General features: G+C 42.0%; 1 protein-coding gene across 1 annotated transcript in view; it reads left to right on the forward strand.

The window, feature by feature from the left end:
* Positions 1-14,747, forward strand: part of SHB (SH2 domain containing adaptor protein B) — a 333,076-nt gene extending 318,329 nt beyond the window's left edge. Inside the window, exon 7 of the mRNA XM_054283663.1 lies at positions 14,733-14,747. The gene's annotated coding sequence lies outside the window, so the exon portion shown is untranslated. The remainder of the gene's footprint in view (positions 1-14,732) is intronic.
* The last annotated feature ends 995 nt before the right edge of the window (positions 14,748-15,742 follow it).

Here is a 15,742-nt window from a genome sequence, read left to right on the forward strand (position 1 = left end):
CAGGGGAACCAGTCAAGGTTCAGCACTTTCCAATGAACCCTGGTTCTTCACAGAGCTGGCTGTTTATGAAGGATGCACTGTCATCAGGTGCATGAGAGAGCTCTGGCTGGTGTTCTCAGAGCTGCCTGTCATGTCTTCTCTGACAGAGGAGTGAGAGGCACTGAGTGCTCTGTTCCCACTCTGAGATGAGATGTGTCATCATATGTCTAGGCTTGAAAGCTGCTCTGGGAAGATTTAGCCAGCTGTTCTGATATAACCCTGACAACTGCTCACCCTCTGTCTTTGGTCAGAGCAGGGGAAACTAAGATTTTCTTCCACAGCTTAAATTATCAGAGCAGGAGAAGACAGCTAAGGATCAAAATATAGAGGTTTTTGGTTAGTAGCAGAGAGACAAGAGAAAAAACACACTCCCATCAGAAAACAGCAGTGATCCACATCCATACATGGATCTCTTCTCAAAGAATGGTCATCTCAGTTAGTGATAAACCTTGTCCCAGACCTATCTGGAAAGTGTCATGCTGAGTACACACAGGCACACACAAGAAACGACCCTTTCTATTCTTCTATTGCTGTTTAATTGTGTTATTGATGCTAGTGTATTTGTTCAATTCCCAGCACTTGGCAACAAGTTGTTCAATTCCCAACAACTTGGCAAAACTATCTCACTTGGGTGCCAAATAACAAACCAAGGAGCTCAGAATTTGACGCAGGAGACTGGAGACACCATTCATGCATTGCCAACACTTAGAAGACACCTCTGTACCTTGCCTGCCTTGGTCTGTATCAGTAAACAATGGCTTCCTCATGGCTTGCAAGGAGGGGTTTGGCCACAATATGACTGCTTGCTTGTCAAGCACTGTAGGCATTAATTAGTTTAAATATCAGTGAGAGTAGGGGGAAGTCTGCAGGGAGGAGGATTTAGTACTCTTTTTGTTGGAAGAGATTCAAATTCGGGAATACTTAACTAAATTAATACCTAAGGCCATGGGCCCTGATGGTGTGTACCCATGAGTGCAGAGGGAGCTGGCAGATAGAATTGTGAGGCCACTCTGAATTATCTCAGACTGATCATAGTGACTGGGAGAGGTTCCTGAGACCTGATGGAAAAAGAAAAAGAGTGAGAGAACTGGGATTGTTCAGCCTGGAAAAGAGAAGGCTTTGGGATGACCTAACTGTGACCTTACATCACTTGAAGGGAGCCTACAAGAAAGGCAGAAAGGGACTTTTTACAAGGGCATGTAATGACAGGACAAGAGGGAATGTCCTCAAATTGTTAGAGAGTGGGTTTAGATTGCATGTTAGGAACAAATTCTTTACTGTCAGAGTGGTGAGGCACTGGAACAGGTTGCCCAAAGAAGCTTTTGATGCCCAGTCCCTAGGCATGTTCCAGGCCAGGCTGGAGAGGGCTTTGAGCAATCTGGTCTAGTGGAAATTGTCCCTGCCCATGGCAAGGAGGTTGGAAATAGATGATACTTAGTGTCCCTTTCAACTCTTTCTGTGGTTCTCTGTCTCCTGACTTGATGGTGAAGCAACTTTCTGGAAACTATTCCTGGAAAGAAGGTGATTTGGATTAGGCAGCATGGATATACAGAGAGGAAGTCCTGCTTAGTGAAGTCAATAACCTTCAATGATGAAATTACTAATTTGATATATGAGGGGATAGCACTAGGTACTGCCTACCTTGACTTCAGTAAGGCTTTGGATACTCCCATAAAATTAATGGATAAACTGCTGTCACATGGGTTTGATGACCAGACAGTGTGGTGGATTGAAAACTGGTTGAAGGCTGGGCCCAGAGGGTAGTGTTCAATGGCATGGAGTTTGAGGCCAGTAACTGGTAGTGCACCCCAGGGGTCAATACTGGGTCCAACACTGGGTCCAACACTCTTTAAACATCTTCATTAATGATCTGGATGATGGAACAGAGTGCCCTCACGGCAAGATCACTGATGACACCAAACTGGGAGGAGTGGCTGATACACCAGAGGGTGGTTCTGCTCTTTAGTGGGATTTTGACATCATACAATGCAGCCAAGGGAAGTGTAACATCCTGCATCTGGAGAGGAACACCAGTTGCACTAGTACTTGTTGGAGATCAATTGGCCAAAACAACTTTGTGGGAAAGGACCCGAAGTCCTGGTGGGCAGCAAGTTGACAAAGAGCCATCAGCATGCCCTTGTGCCAATGCAGTTGAACAGTATCCTGAGCTACACTAGGAAGAGTGTTACCAGCAGGCTGAGAGAGTGATATTTGTCCTCTGTTCAGTACCAGGTAAGGTCACACCTGGAGTGCTGTGGTGAGCTCTGGGCTTCCCAGTACAGCAGAGATATGGAGCTGCTGGGGGAGTCCAGAAGGGCTCCAAAGATGATTAAAGGCCTGGAGCATCTTTCATATGAAGAGAGTCCAAGAGAGCTGGTACTCTTTCTCAGAGAAGGCTCATGGGGAAATCTCATCAGTGTGCTTCAAAATCTGAAATGAGAGTAAGAAGAAGAAGGACCCAGACTCTTTTTGGTGATGCCCAGTGACAGACAAGGAGCACAAACTGAAATGCTTGAATTTTCCTCTGAACATCAGGTAAGACTTTTTTACTGTGTGAGTGATCAAGGTGGTGGATTCTCCTGCCTTGGGGATCTTCAGAGGTCATCTGGGCGTAGTCCTGGCAACCAGCATGAAGTGGCCTTGTTTCAGCAGGGTGGTTGGACCAGATGAACTCCAGAGATTGCTTCCAACCTCCGCCATTCTAAGATTCTGTGATAGACATCATAAAATACTGAAAACGTAAAAGTTCCTACAGGTTGTGTGCTGATAACTAAGGGTTACTTAAAGGTCTCTAAATTACATCAGATGCCTGTGTTTAAATTCCTGAGTTACTCCTTAGTGTCTTGGCAGTAACTTCTACACAGAGCAAACATGTTCCATTCAATGTTGTATCTGTGGATGGGCAGGAGCAGGATGTGGATCCTGTTGAAGAGGAAGAGCATATTTATCTTAAAGGTGTTGGCTTGTTTGGTGTGAAATTATGCATTACAGACATTCCTGTGTTTTTTTCCCCAGGAATGAACTTTTTACAGTTGATGCTTATTTTTTTTTGAGTCAGTTTTTGATTCTACTGTTTTGCAGTTTTGTCAGACCAGATATATGCTTAGATTTGTGGTGGCATGGGACACTTTAAAATATATGACCTCAAGTATCAAGGTAGCAAGGGTCTGGGAGCCTGAGTACTCTTACAGATCTGAACCTTGCTGCTTGATACTTCAGAGGTGGAGAATACAGTCTGGGTGGTCCTCAGCCAAGTGCTTGGGATTTGGGGCTTCACGTTTTTGGAGAGTTCTGCATTGGGAGACTTTGACAGAAGAGCTGAAATCAGGGTTGGTCACTGCTGTCCTTCAGCTGAGAATCTAGGCTTAGAGTCTAGTTGGCATTTGGAGTAACAAGAAAAAACCCTTTTACCAACGAGAGAAGATTTTCAGGATTGTACTGCTGCTGCATGTACAGGCATGCTAGTTTTCCATCCCAGATCACCTGCAATCTCATCCTGCCTGTTTCTGACTGTAAGATAAATTATCACAGAAAGTTACTGCTTATAATACCATTTTGCTGGGTTCTTCTCTTGAAGAAGTACAGATCTCTGTTTGATTTGCTTTTTCTCCCTGGTTCAAACTATGATTGACAGGACATCTTTGCTTGTGTGTCCACTTTTTACTGTCCTGAAACCAAAAGGCCAAATTCTGACATGAGAGTTTAAATGAGGATCTGAAATATGTTTGGTCTGAAATGTGCTGGATTCACAACTGCAACAGATGATTGAAAATCCAGGGGTAGGAAAACAAGATGTAAATTATGCATATTTCCTATATATAAAGGATTAAGTAGAAATATTTGTGGGCATCACACAGAAGGGAATATATAGAGCCACACTCAAAGGAGTATTTATTAAGTAAGTTTTCCTTGGAAGGCAAAAAGAGCCGTCTTCTTGCAAGTTACTGTTCTTGTTAATTGCAAGGGGAGAAACAAAGATTGTACTGTGTGAGAGCAGCCCTGCAGGTGAGTTCATACTTTGAGATGAGCAGGGGACAGGGCAGGACTTTTTGTTCTTGGCAAATGTATTTGTAATGAGCTGTGCAGCTGGCACTGTGCTGCAAAGAAAATAAAAATCCTGCTCACATACTGCGGCTAGTTTTTCTTTTAGTTTACCTGATAAATAAGGGAGATCCCTACTTACTTCAGCACTTGGCTCATCCAAATCTTGAGATGGTCTGTCTACCAGCAAAGTGCTTTGGCATCAGTGCAGTTCTGTGTGTCAATATGCCATAAACTTTCATCCTTTCACTTCAAGAGCAAAACAGAGACATAAAGGCTCTGGAGGACATTCTAGCTTACATTTTGTTTTAATTGGATTTTTACTCCAAGTGAGGACCCTAGCAGATTTCTTTGTTTGGGTGAGGTCAGCAGCCTACTGTGGAGGGAGAGTTTAGGAAACAAAGTTGTAGTGTACGAGTGATATCTCTTTCACAAATTCTTCAGTGACATTCACTGCTGTACAGACCCTCTGCACAGAGAATCTTAAGGCAAATTCCCCTCTAAGCCTTCAAAGCAGAATCTTTTCCCAGTGCTTCAGGTTGTCTGTCTTCATAAATGTCACACATGCTTCTAGAAAGCACAAAAAAGTGTGTGTGGAGTGCACAAGTTCAAAAAATTCCTAGCATTAAACCTATTGAAAGTTTTAATGTTTCATATGTGTTGCAATTATCTGTATATTGGCTTGCTGGTATCTGAAAGGTTTTTGAAAATGTTCTGTCCTGAATGTTCTACATCAGTTACCCCCAAAAAGCCAAATGGAAATTCTTCATAAATCAGGAAAATAAATCACCTCTGAGACAGCAGAGTGCAAAATTGCAGGCTGAAAGAGATTTTGTTTGAGGAAGTTATCTACAATAAAGTCAGAGGTGCTGAAAATTGTAAAAGGCCTAGCTGGATTTTTCTCAGTCTAGTTTGAAAGCCATGTTTGGCAGGCAGGGCTTGCTGGATTTTAATTGAGGAATCTCAACTTTTTAAAGGTACTTTGGCACTTAAAGTATATGAACACACCACTGGGAATTTTGAATATGCATTGGAAGGGGATAAGATTCAGAACTCCTTTCCCTCCAGTATGTAGCCAGCTGGAATCTAACTCAACCAACACCTTCCTCCGCTCATATGTGGACTGCAGTGTTTTTGAGAAGCTGACAGTGTGATGTCCAGTTTTTTCCTGGAAGAGGAGTGGTGTCCTGAAACATAATTTCTGAGGCTGTTAGGAAACTAAGAGTGCAATCATTCTCGACTTCATCCCTGGCTGAAGGTAGGGAAAGTATTAGCAAACCTGCCTGGCCAGACTTTGGGACTTGGCACCACCTGTGTGGGTTCTTGCCTCTTCTTTTGTGTCAGAGGACTTCCAGGGGTGCCACAGCATGGCACAGCAGGAGGCAGAGCGTGGTGAACAGCATGTCTTCTGGTTCCTTGTTCCCTTTAGGTCACATAGTTGTTTTAACAAAGAAATACAGTTCTCACTCCAAGACTCCAAGCCGCAGCTCCACCCTCTGGAGCATGGAGTCCCACAGGAGTACGCTGCTTAGTGAACTGCTGCAGAGTGTTCTGCAGCCAGTCTAATGGCTTGGAATAAAAATGCCTATTTGTGCCTTTGCTCCCAGTGTGTGACTGGGCTTTCCTAGGTCTCTGTTTAAGCTGCAGAACTCAAGAGCACACAATTCTCTCAATGAAGGAGCAGCAGAGAATAAGCTGTATAGTAAAAGTCTGCTGCCAGGGAAGAAAGCTGTAGTGCATATGTGAGAATGGCATACCCAGAACTAAAGAACTCAAGACTGCCAGTATTTAGCTAAAATCTGTGGCATATTGTACCTGACATAGACCAGTCTTTCCCTTCTTGAAAATACAGATAAGAATAAGTCAAAAATAGCTTACAGAGCATGCCTCAAACATTCAGGAAGAAGCAGATCAAAGTAAGAAAATCTGAAATACATGGTATCAAAATCTTCCATTGGCTTTTCAGTGAATAAGACAATAATAATAAAGTGTCTGGGACTCTCTCCTCTCTCTCCACTTTCCACTGCTCTCCTTCAGTTCATTTGTGCTTTGTTCTTTTTTGGAAAGTGAATTTCCTGAGACTCTGAGGACCCTATGACCTAAGCAGACTATCAAAATCTGTGCTGTATCTTAGGAGTCTGCATGCCTCCATTTGCAGGAGCAAGGGAATCCTTCAGTGATTTCTTAATCAGCTAAGCTTAGAGACAGTGAGGAAGGCCACAGGCATTTACCATGGCCCTTTGCAGAAAAGATTGCTCTGAGAAATGCTGTTTGATAACTTTAGGTGGGGACTTCTGTGTCAGAATGAAATATTCTGAACTAGTCAAAACAACTGATTTTGTGGTCCACCACTGGTGCAAATCAGCAGGGGAGGTACTTGTGTGGGTCATTGGGGTGTCTCTCTGAAGCTTTGTGGTGTGATTTATTCAGGTCTTGCCAAGTAAACTGTGCTAGGATGTAAGTCAAGGCAAGGCCATCTGTGCAAGCACTGAGGAGAGCTGTATACAAGTGTCCAGAATTCATCTACAGCAGCAGTGAAGGGACCAGAAAGAAATGACTTTAAGTAGAGAAAGCCCAGACCCCTTTAAATTGGGTACCTCTTTCTCGACATGGCTGAGCACAGGTCAGTGCAGGCCAATGCAGTCTTCCTGGAAGACTTCACCACAGCCACTGAGTCTCCCTACAGTGAGGACAGCATTTGAAACCAACATGGGTGTCATGACACTTCAAGGTAAGCACAGCCTCCTCGGAACATCAGAGGACAGGTTATGGACAGAAAGCCGGGTATTAAGGGAAGCTGCAGTCAGCTTTACTTGAATCAAGCTGAGTCTTTCACATTTGAGAAATTTGGGTTGGGTTAGGTGTCTTACAAGGAGAGGTGCATGGTATTGTCCATGCTAGAGCTCTAAATGCCAGTCCCATGGTGCTTGACCCGAATTTGGACTTCAAGAAAGTGTCAAAATGAATTTATAACTCTTGGGCCTGGGATTTGAGAAATTTTCTCTGAAGGTAAGGGGAAAGGTAAGACCTAAAAAGACTTGATATACTTTAAAAAGCCAAAAGTCAATCTGACAGGGATTGCCATTTCTGTGATCCTATTCTGTTGCATCCCTGGCTGACAAATCCTCATTTGCTGCCCATACATTCCAGTCCTGACTGAAGCAAATGCTAACCTTCAAGACAAAATTGGAATCCATGTGCTGGACCTTTGGATCTCTCGTGCATACCCCTCCGATATGGAAGAGACATCATGTACTCCAGGTGTACAATTCACTGACAGAATGGTGAGACTCACAGCCTAGTATGCTGAGAGAAGCAGCTTGTTATGGGGCTTGCATACTGAGAGACGACTGGCCCAAACACTTTACCACTGCTCCTTTCATCTGCCAGCCCAAGATTTTGTTCCAACTCCAGCTGCAAGCAATGTATGACAGGAAACCTTCAGTGGTACTGCTTGGAGGGCACTTCAGTCTGAAACAATGTGTGCTTGGAACTTATGGGCTTGGTATTCTTTCTTCAGTACCTTTCTTCTGTTTCCAGGACAGTTAATGAGCAAAGCAGTAATGGAACTGTATACGTAGGTGATAAATTCAGCACTCATAAGTAACTTAGATTTGCAAACAGGAACTGCCACTCCACCTCCTAAGAAAGCAGAGTGCTTCATACAAAAATCTCCATCCAAGCCTGTGAAGACATATGTAGTCTTAGCACATGCTAAAACTGTAATACATCATGGCAAGAAAATTGTTTTCTCCTCCAAAAAAAAATGGTTTTCTTGATATTCTCAGATGTTTCTTTATCTCTACATTTTTTGTATTGATTAGTTGATCCCACTTGCAAGTGTAGAGCTACATTTATTTTCCAGTCTGGGTTTTACTAATCTCATATTTCTGAAGATGATGATGATGGTGTCCTGTGGTGCAGGGTACTGACAGGAAATTCAGGGCCCTGTTGCTACCTCAGACAGCAGTCATATTCAGTAGTAGTGCTGCTCTCATAGGGATACACTAGATGTGAGGTGAAGAGAAGAGAATGAAATAACATATGGACGTTGGCAGGAGGCCATGTGGACAATGGTCTGTTGTTTAGAAAGCATGTGAAAGGGTTCCAAAATACCAAGTTTTGCACATTCATTCCTGCCTCTGAGCAGTGTTCAGTTATTGGGGCTACTGTGACTGTAAGAATCTTTCCACTCTATCCTTCACCTTAAAGCAGTCAATTATTGAACTCCTTTAGTTAAAAATAAACGTGTTGCAGTACTTCTGAGAACACCATCTGTTTTAACCAAGGAGACTAAAAGGTGTTTCTCAAGTCACTCACGAAAATTTTCTATGCAAGACAGACTTATCTGATCTTTATAGGTCATTATTTATGTGCAAATATTTGTGTTAAAGTTTAACACAATTTCTGGACCAAACTTGGCTCTTTGTCCTCTGCTTCCTGCCTGTACAGAGAGATGAGGCCTGTGCTATGTGCCTGTGCTATGCAGACAGCAGAACTGCAGCTGTACCAGCCTGCAGGCAGCAGCTCCCTCTCACATCCTGCACCTGTGCTGGGGTTGGGAGGACAGCAGCTCCTCTCATGCCAAGCAGAGCAGAGATAAGGGTCATATGCATCAGCAGGCTGGCTCTGCCTGCGGAACATTCGGGTTGGCATGTCCTGTCTAAAGGCAGAAATGTTGAATGTTTCTTGTTTGCCACATTGGCTGAGTCACATCTTGGTAAGGTATTACTCAGAGCTGGCTGAGGCTGTATCACTAAAGCTCCAGTGCATGTATTTGCTCTTTCATCTATTTCTTCTATTCCTGTATGGGTGGTTTGCCAATTAATGAGATTTTTTTTATTCAGACTGTCTTTTGAAACTTGTATTCTCACTGTAGTCACTACAGGTTCTTGAGATTCCCATAGTATTTCTGGGAATTAGCAGGTTGGAATCCTGATTCCAGAGCAAGAAATTTATTTCTAGCTTGCAGACTTGTATACAGCCCACCACAGTTGGCCTGGGATTCGTGGACTTCACTAGAAATGGAGTATTTCATAGTGAAATGACTACTCATCCTCAAAACTCAACAGAGATTTTTATTTAGATATACCAGCCAAACTGATAAATGTTTCCATTTTATGTTGACTGACACCTCACAGACCAAATAAAATTTTCTGTCTTGCTGAGCAGCCAATTCCCATTAAGAGTTTTCTTCTGGGACAAAGCACAGTCAAAAGCACAGTATGGCTCTCCGTTTTTGTTAGTTAAATATTCAGCTGAACTAAAGCAATGAGTGCTGAAAGTGGGTTTTTTTTTTATAACATCTTGGAAGAAAAACAAAAACTTCTTTCTTGCAGACCATATGGATTTGCATTTGAACACACTATTTTATTTCCTTTCTCAGAAAAAAGATATTTTTGTTTCATTTGACTTTTCAGATGGGGCTTAAGGAAAACATTCACAAGGTCCTTCTGGGAACAGCTGCTAAAATCCTGCCTGACATGGCAAATCTAAGTGTGTCTTGTTGAACTGTGTTCTAGTCTCTATAAATTCAGGGATGGTGATGTGATATAAAAAGCTGTCTCTCAACAATGAAAAGAATCATGTGTAATCAACCCAACCAAACCTATGCAGTTATTTCATATGATTTTCTGTCCAAGACACTAAGCTATCAAGTGAGACAGTGGGAGGTCAGAGAACATTCCAGTGGTTGAGACTGTTTGGAAAAATTATACGTTATTACAGGGCAAGGATACACCCATGGGACTTCCTTTCCTCTTCCTGTAGGCAAATCCTGACTAAGCACTGTTACAATTTCACATTTAGCAACCAGGAATTGTTGAGGGAAAATAGATGTGTACAACACTGGGCTTTTTATTTTTAGGTGGACCAGGTTGGCTTGATTCATTGCGATTGCTCCAGAGGGGGAATGGTCTGGTGGATTGAAGGAATGAGTAGCATGATGAAGGAGGCAGTGCCAAAGGCACAAAGGAGCTCCACTGTTATTGCCATATCTAAAAAGTGCAGCAAGCACTTTGGTATTCCTTCAAGAAGTGCTTCTTGCTCCTGCAGTGGAAGTTCTGCAGGAGATGCACAGTCTTGCAACAGTCTCAGAAGTCAGTCCTGCAAGTGCTGGCTAAACAGCGCACCTTTGTAACCTGGGGCACTATGTCAATAATCATTCTCCCAAATTCCCATTTCTTCAAGCCTAAATAGCAATCTTATCTTGAGAGTTTTTTTACCTTCTGACAGGCCTGGGGTATGTTAACTCAAGAGTTTCTGTATAGCTTATGATCCTTTAGTGTTTTGGTTTGTGTGTCAGATACTCCAAAAACATCCCCTACCGGTATTGACCCAGAGAGCATGTGCCACAAAATACTGTATTGCTCAGAGTTTGTGAATGGGTCTGTTGGAGTCTGTCATTTGGAAGAGGGAAAACTTTTCACTCTGAAAAGGGCATTTAAACAGTGCTTTATTATCATGTTCTGTTCAAAGGGTATTGCAAAATTTGGCCTAGAAACCCTTATTTATAAACTGAGAGTCAGCTTACAGAGTTTCCTGGTATAAGTTAACTTTCAGTTCCTACTAAAGAAATTGGGCAAATCTGTGTCTCTCTAATCTCCAAGAGTTCAGAAAGCATCAATTATTTTGTGAAGTAGTGCTAAATTCTTTGCTTTGAAAAGAATTTTCAGTTTTTTAATATTGAAAAGCTACTGATATTTACTTAAAACGATTAATCAATGTATTTTGCCTTCTTACTGTCTTTTTTTTTGTGTTTGAGTCTCTTGTATGCCCCTATTTTTCAAGATTTTCTCTGCCACTCTGAAGACCAGAATCATAATTTTTTTATTAATAAGGAGGAAGTCTGATAATGTTACTGCACTATCTGGGACTTAAAGCAAAACCACAGTACTTGCCAGTATAGTTAATTGAATCCTCTGTCTTCAAACTGTAACAACTGCATTTGGGGCTCCACATCAGTCTCCTGGCATGGCCTGAGTTATCTGCTCAGAAGGCAATGTGCCTCAGATATTGGTTGGATAAATCACAAATTGAGCAACTCTGCACGGAGCACTCCTTTTTATGCATGGGGCGGACATTCCTGTTTGGCTGTGGTAAAAGCCAACCAAACCCTGACACAGTCCCATCACTGAAGAGAAAGCTGAATTGACCTTGTTATTAATCTGCAGTGGAATTGGAGAATAGTGTTGGCTTTCTCTCACTCATTTTCACCCAGGGTGAGAGAGGAATCCATTCCTCTAATTTGAGTCTCATTCCTGCAATTCCTCCGTTATCATCCCCCGGGTACGATGTTGTTGCAGACATAGTAGGGACGGTAGGCAGAGACTTGTGGTGTTATAGAAGAAGGATTAGGCTCTTTGGTATTTACTTCAGTCTTCCATTCCTACCACATTCTTCAGTGACAACCTCATTCATTCTAAACTCAGCTTACAGGGAGTGGGAACAGGCCGTTTCCAAGAAGATAAGTAGGATTTCCTCCAAAATGCTTTGCAACATGTGTGTGAGAAATTTGCAGACAAGTCCAGTGAAACATAAATGAGATTTTTTCATGTCTCCAGTGCTGCAGTATATTTTTTCGAAAGCTTGTAACAGAAATCTGTCATTGTTCTACTGGATGCTATAACAATGAATAACCAAGATTGGGTCCGAAGCCATTGTAATTACATGCACCTTAAGAAATCCATTATGTCGTAAATCAAATTGGTATGTTTGGTGGCCTAGGTTTCCAGCAAAATGTCACCATGTTCCTTAGGTAGGAAATGAGATACCTTTGTTGGTGGCCTTTTTTTCTACTGATAGACCACAGAGCAGAGCTTCATGGAACATTTTCATTGGAGTAATACCCTCTGGGAAATAAAGTTTTAAGGGAAGTAAAATGATCCACTAAATTCAATACAGTTTAGTTGAAAAAAGCCCCAAATATATAAAAATTGATCCTAAAAGCTGTGTTTTTTCATGTGACTCAGTTTTATTTAACCAAGTTCAATTGAAGAAGTAAGAGTAAGTGGGTAAGTGTTGTAGAAAAGTGCTTAGAATTGATAGAAACTAAAAACATAAATTGGGTTTCTAAAAGATGTCTTTTATCTCAATTTGAGATGGATATATAAACATGAAATATGAAATGTCAAGCATTTCCCAAGGTTTTCTTTTTGTTGTAGCTCTGAGTCAGTATAGCAGAGTATTCCTGAAAATCCATGTACTTTCCTAGAAAAGAAGTTCCAGTGGAACGCTTCATTATACAGCACTTAGAATAATTTAGAAAAACAGCAAGATTGCAACTACTGTCTCATGTTGCAAGATATACTTACGACAGAATTTAATTTTTAAGCCCTGAAAGGCTAAGTCCTTTGAGTAAGGAAAGAAGCACTCAAGCAAGGCTTGATTTTTCTTTCTTCCCTTCTTTCTATGCTGTGTCCACAGCAATGAATATTTCCCTTTTTTTTTTTTTTTTGGCCAAAATCCATTCACAATATCATGCAGTAGCACACAGCATAATATTTCCGACTCATGTAGAAAATGAGGCTGTCATTGGTTATCTTGTTCAGCTGAAAGCAGGCAGGCTAGACAATGATGGCAGTGATGAACTTGCAGGCTTCTTCAAGTGATTACAGAAGTCCAAAGGTTGAAGATCAAATTAACTCCAGCAGAGATATTATCGCAGCATGGGCATCGGACTTCAGGCTGTGAAGGGGATTTATTGGGAACCTGCTGTTGGTGTCCTTTGGTGACTAGCAGGGAATGGTGGCTGATAGCCCACACCTCCTTAGGCATAAATAATTTTCAGATACACAAACTGAGTTGGTGGTGTGTGGGCCAAAAAGCATTTCTTTTCCTCCTTTTTTCCAAGAAAAGCATCATATTTCTCATATGTCTAATCAAGGCAGAAGTTGCATGAAAAACTATTTGGTTGTCTAGAACAGGCCCAGAGAAAAGCAAAGCTTTGTAGGCAGGACATATTTGTTTTTTATCCGGATGGACCAGTGAAAAAACAGACAAGACTCATTTCACCTTTTGATGGACAGTTATCTTGTCACATGACAATTTCAACCTACTCAGTAGGTACCACCTACTTTTGAGGGGTCCCGAGAGAATGAAATCCTTGAACTTCCATTGGATTTTATCTTATTCCTCTTTTTGCACGGAGTAGTGGGATTCTTTCAAAGCATCTGTTCTCCTTTGTTGCCTAAACTTTTTTATAAACTGGTGTAATGAAATACTGGTATTTAAAAAGGAAGATTTGTTAAAAATTAGGTAACAATTTTATATTTCTTTGTCTTATTTTCAGTGATACTTTATTCCTTCTTTGCTTCCTGCAGTTTATTTCTCCTACTCAGCGGATAACTCTGTTTGCTATTATAGATTTGCTGGAGAAATGTGACTGAAATTTGGGGGTGGTTTTTTTAGGCCAGAGGTGGCATGAAATTGAGGCAGAATATGCCTCAAGTAATTTGTGCATGCCTTAACAAAGATAAAAGCATGAGGTGTGTGCAGAGAGTATGGCAGTATCACATGCGCTGTGCTGTCATTGTAATTAAACTGGCTCAACTGGTCTATGAGAGCCTAGTGTAAATATTGGGCTTTATCGGTGCCATCAACCCCTCCTTATCTAATGAAAATAAGAGAGTGACCGTAGGGAAGCAGACCTGTGGAAGCCTGCATACCATTGAATATTCCTACATAAGGAGAAAGGAAAAAACAGTGATGCTTCCAACAAGAGAGTTTCTTACTGTGCCACTCTCTGAACCCACTGTCAGTCTTTTTTAACCCTGCTGGTGCCACCAGAGATGGGGGTTACTGCCCACAAAATGTTTCTCTGTGGGTGAAAGGCATTGGGGTTGTGGTGGTCAGAGGGGATCCAAGCCCACTTCAATTTAGCAAGCATGGGGAAATTGCATAAGTGCCTGAATGCTGCTTTGGTTTTCTGATGCTGGGGTGGGGTTTAGAGGGAGTGGTGCTCATTTGCGCCGCATTATGTGCTCATCATGGACACATAAACAAACCCATGCCATGGGGACAGGTGGGGGATAGAAGGAGCTTGTTCAGGGCCAAGGACCTTGAAAGTTGAGGGGTTCATCAGTTTGCTGTGTTTTCAATCTGAGAAGTGCTGGACTTCTGGGGATTTGCTGTCAGCAAACCTCTGCTTTGTAAACTAGAGGAAGAGGGAGCATTTTCAGAGATTTCTTTGCTCCTTGCTTTAGGAAGGTTGTTTAGGTGTGCATAAATTGAACTTAAAATATTTTGAGGGGTAATTCTAGCAAAATGGAACAGTTTGCAAATCTGTTTTTGTCCTTTTCGGTTTGTTGATATGAGTCAAGATATTTTTTGGTTTCGATAAAGTTGAAACTTTCAATTTGTTTTGGGAAAGCTGACTTCCTGCCCAGCTGACAACTTGTAGTTCCTCCCACCTCAGCCTTTCAAAAAATATTGACGAGTGCTCAAAGAGGACATTCAGCCCACTTAATTCTGATGTCTCAGAAACATTCTCTTCACTGTCAGCTGTGTCAAATCTTGTCTGTTTTATTTACTTTTTAAATTTTTTTTTTTTTTTTGAGAAAGCAGAATTGTTCTCCAAACTGGACTCGAGATTTTCTTAAAAATTCACACTATGCGTGAAACCAGTTGCAGACAGATGAATGTTGTTGTTTTAGGGGACTGTGTGTGTGTATCTTAGTTCTGAGGTGGGGAAGGGTGTTTCTGTTCCCTTCAAATGTTAGCTATTTGAGAACATTAAACAACACCAGGATTAGAGAGCTGGGGTGGGGAGCCTAAGGAAATGCCAGTAGATTAACTTTTAAATTGTAGAGAAGAGACGCCAGGGTGGGACAGAGCAGCTTGTGGGACACTGGGAGAGGTGTAAAGCACTTCAGACAGTGAAGGAAAAGTAAGACTCAGTTCCTGTGAGTTAGAATCCTCCCTTGACACACTGAGTCTGGGGATGTCTCATTTGGCTTGCAATCAGAAAGAGCAAGAAATCCTTATTTCTGCAGCCAAGAGAAGCAGGCAGGTTCAGCTTTCATGAGCTCTGGGGAAGTGCAACAAAACAGTGTGCCAAGACAAAGTGGGTACAGAAACCAAACAGCTCAGGCCAGTTCAGAACCATCCCCCTTCCTTGGGTTTCCTGCTCTTGTAGAAAAGGTGGATGAAAGAGAGAGTCTGGACAAGAGACCTTCATCCTCCCATTATCCTGAAGAGCTGCCCTGAACATTACTTGGACCATGGCTTTTAACAAACCACATAATGGCTAGACTGGGCTTCAAGGCAGTTCTGGTCACCACCCTTCTGACAGCCAGACTCCCTGATGGAGTCAGAAATCTGGAACAAAAGTGTCATCCACCCTAGACAGGGACACATTCTGACCCACACCCAGTCTGTGGGAAAGGTGGAACTGTGCATGGTGTCCTGTCTTGGGAGGTGTATAGGGGTAGGGGACCTGAAGCAAGAAGAAAGAGAGAGATATGGTTTAAGAGCTGGCTGATGTGAGTCATTTTGGTTAACACTCCCATTTCTTATTGCATATATTCTTTGTGTCTCCTTTGGAAATTGAGTTACCTTCCTCCCCACATCCCTTCTATTTCTAATGGAAGTACTTGTCAAAGCTCTAGGTTTTAGCAAGGTACTTCTGTTATACAAGGCAAGTATATGCTGACAGAAGCTGTAG

Source organism: Melozone crissalis, unplaced genomic scaffold (genome assembly GCF_028551555.1).
Source record: "Melozone crissalis strain CALT ecotype California unplaced genomic scaffold, PUWL_Pcris_2 ptg000005l_1, whole genome shotgun sequence".
Classification (NCBI taxonomy): domain Eukaryota; kingdom Metazoa; phylum Chordata; class Aves; order Passeriformes; family Passerellidae; genus Melozone; species Melozone crissalis.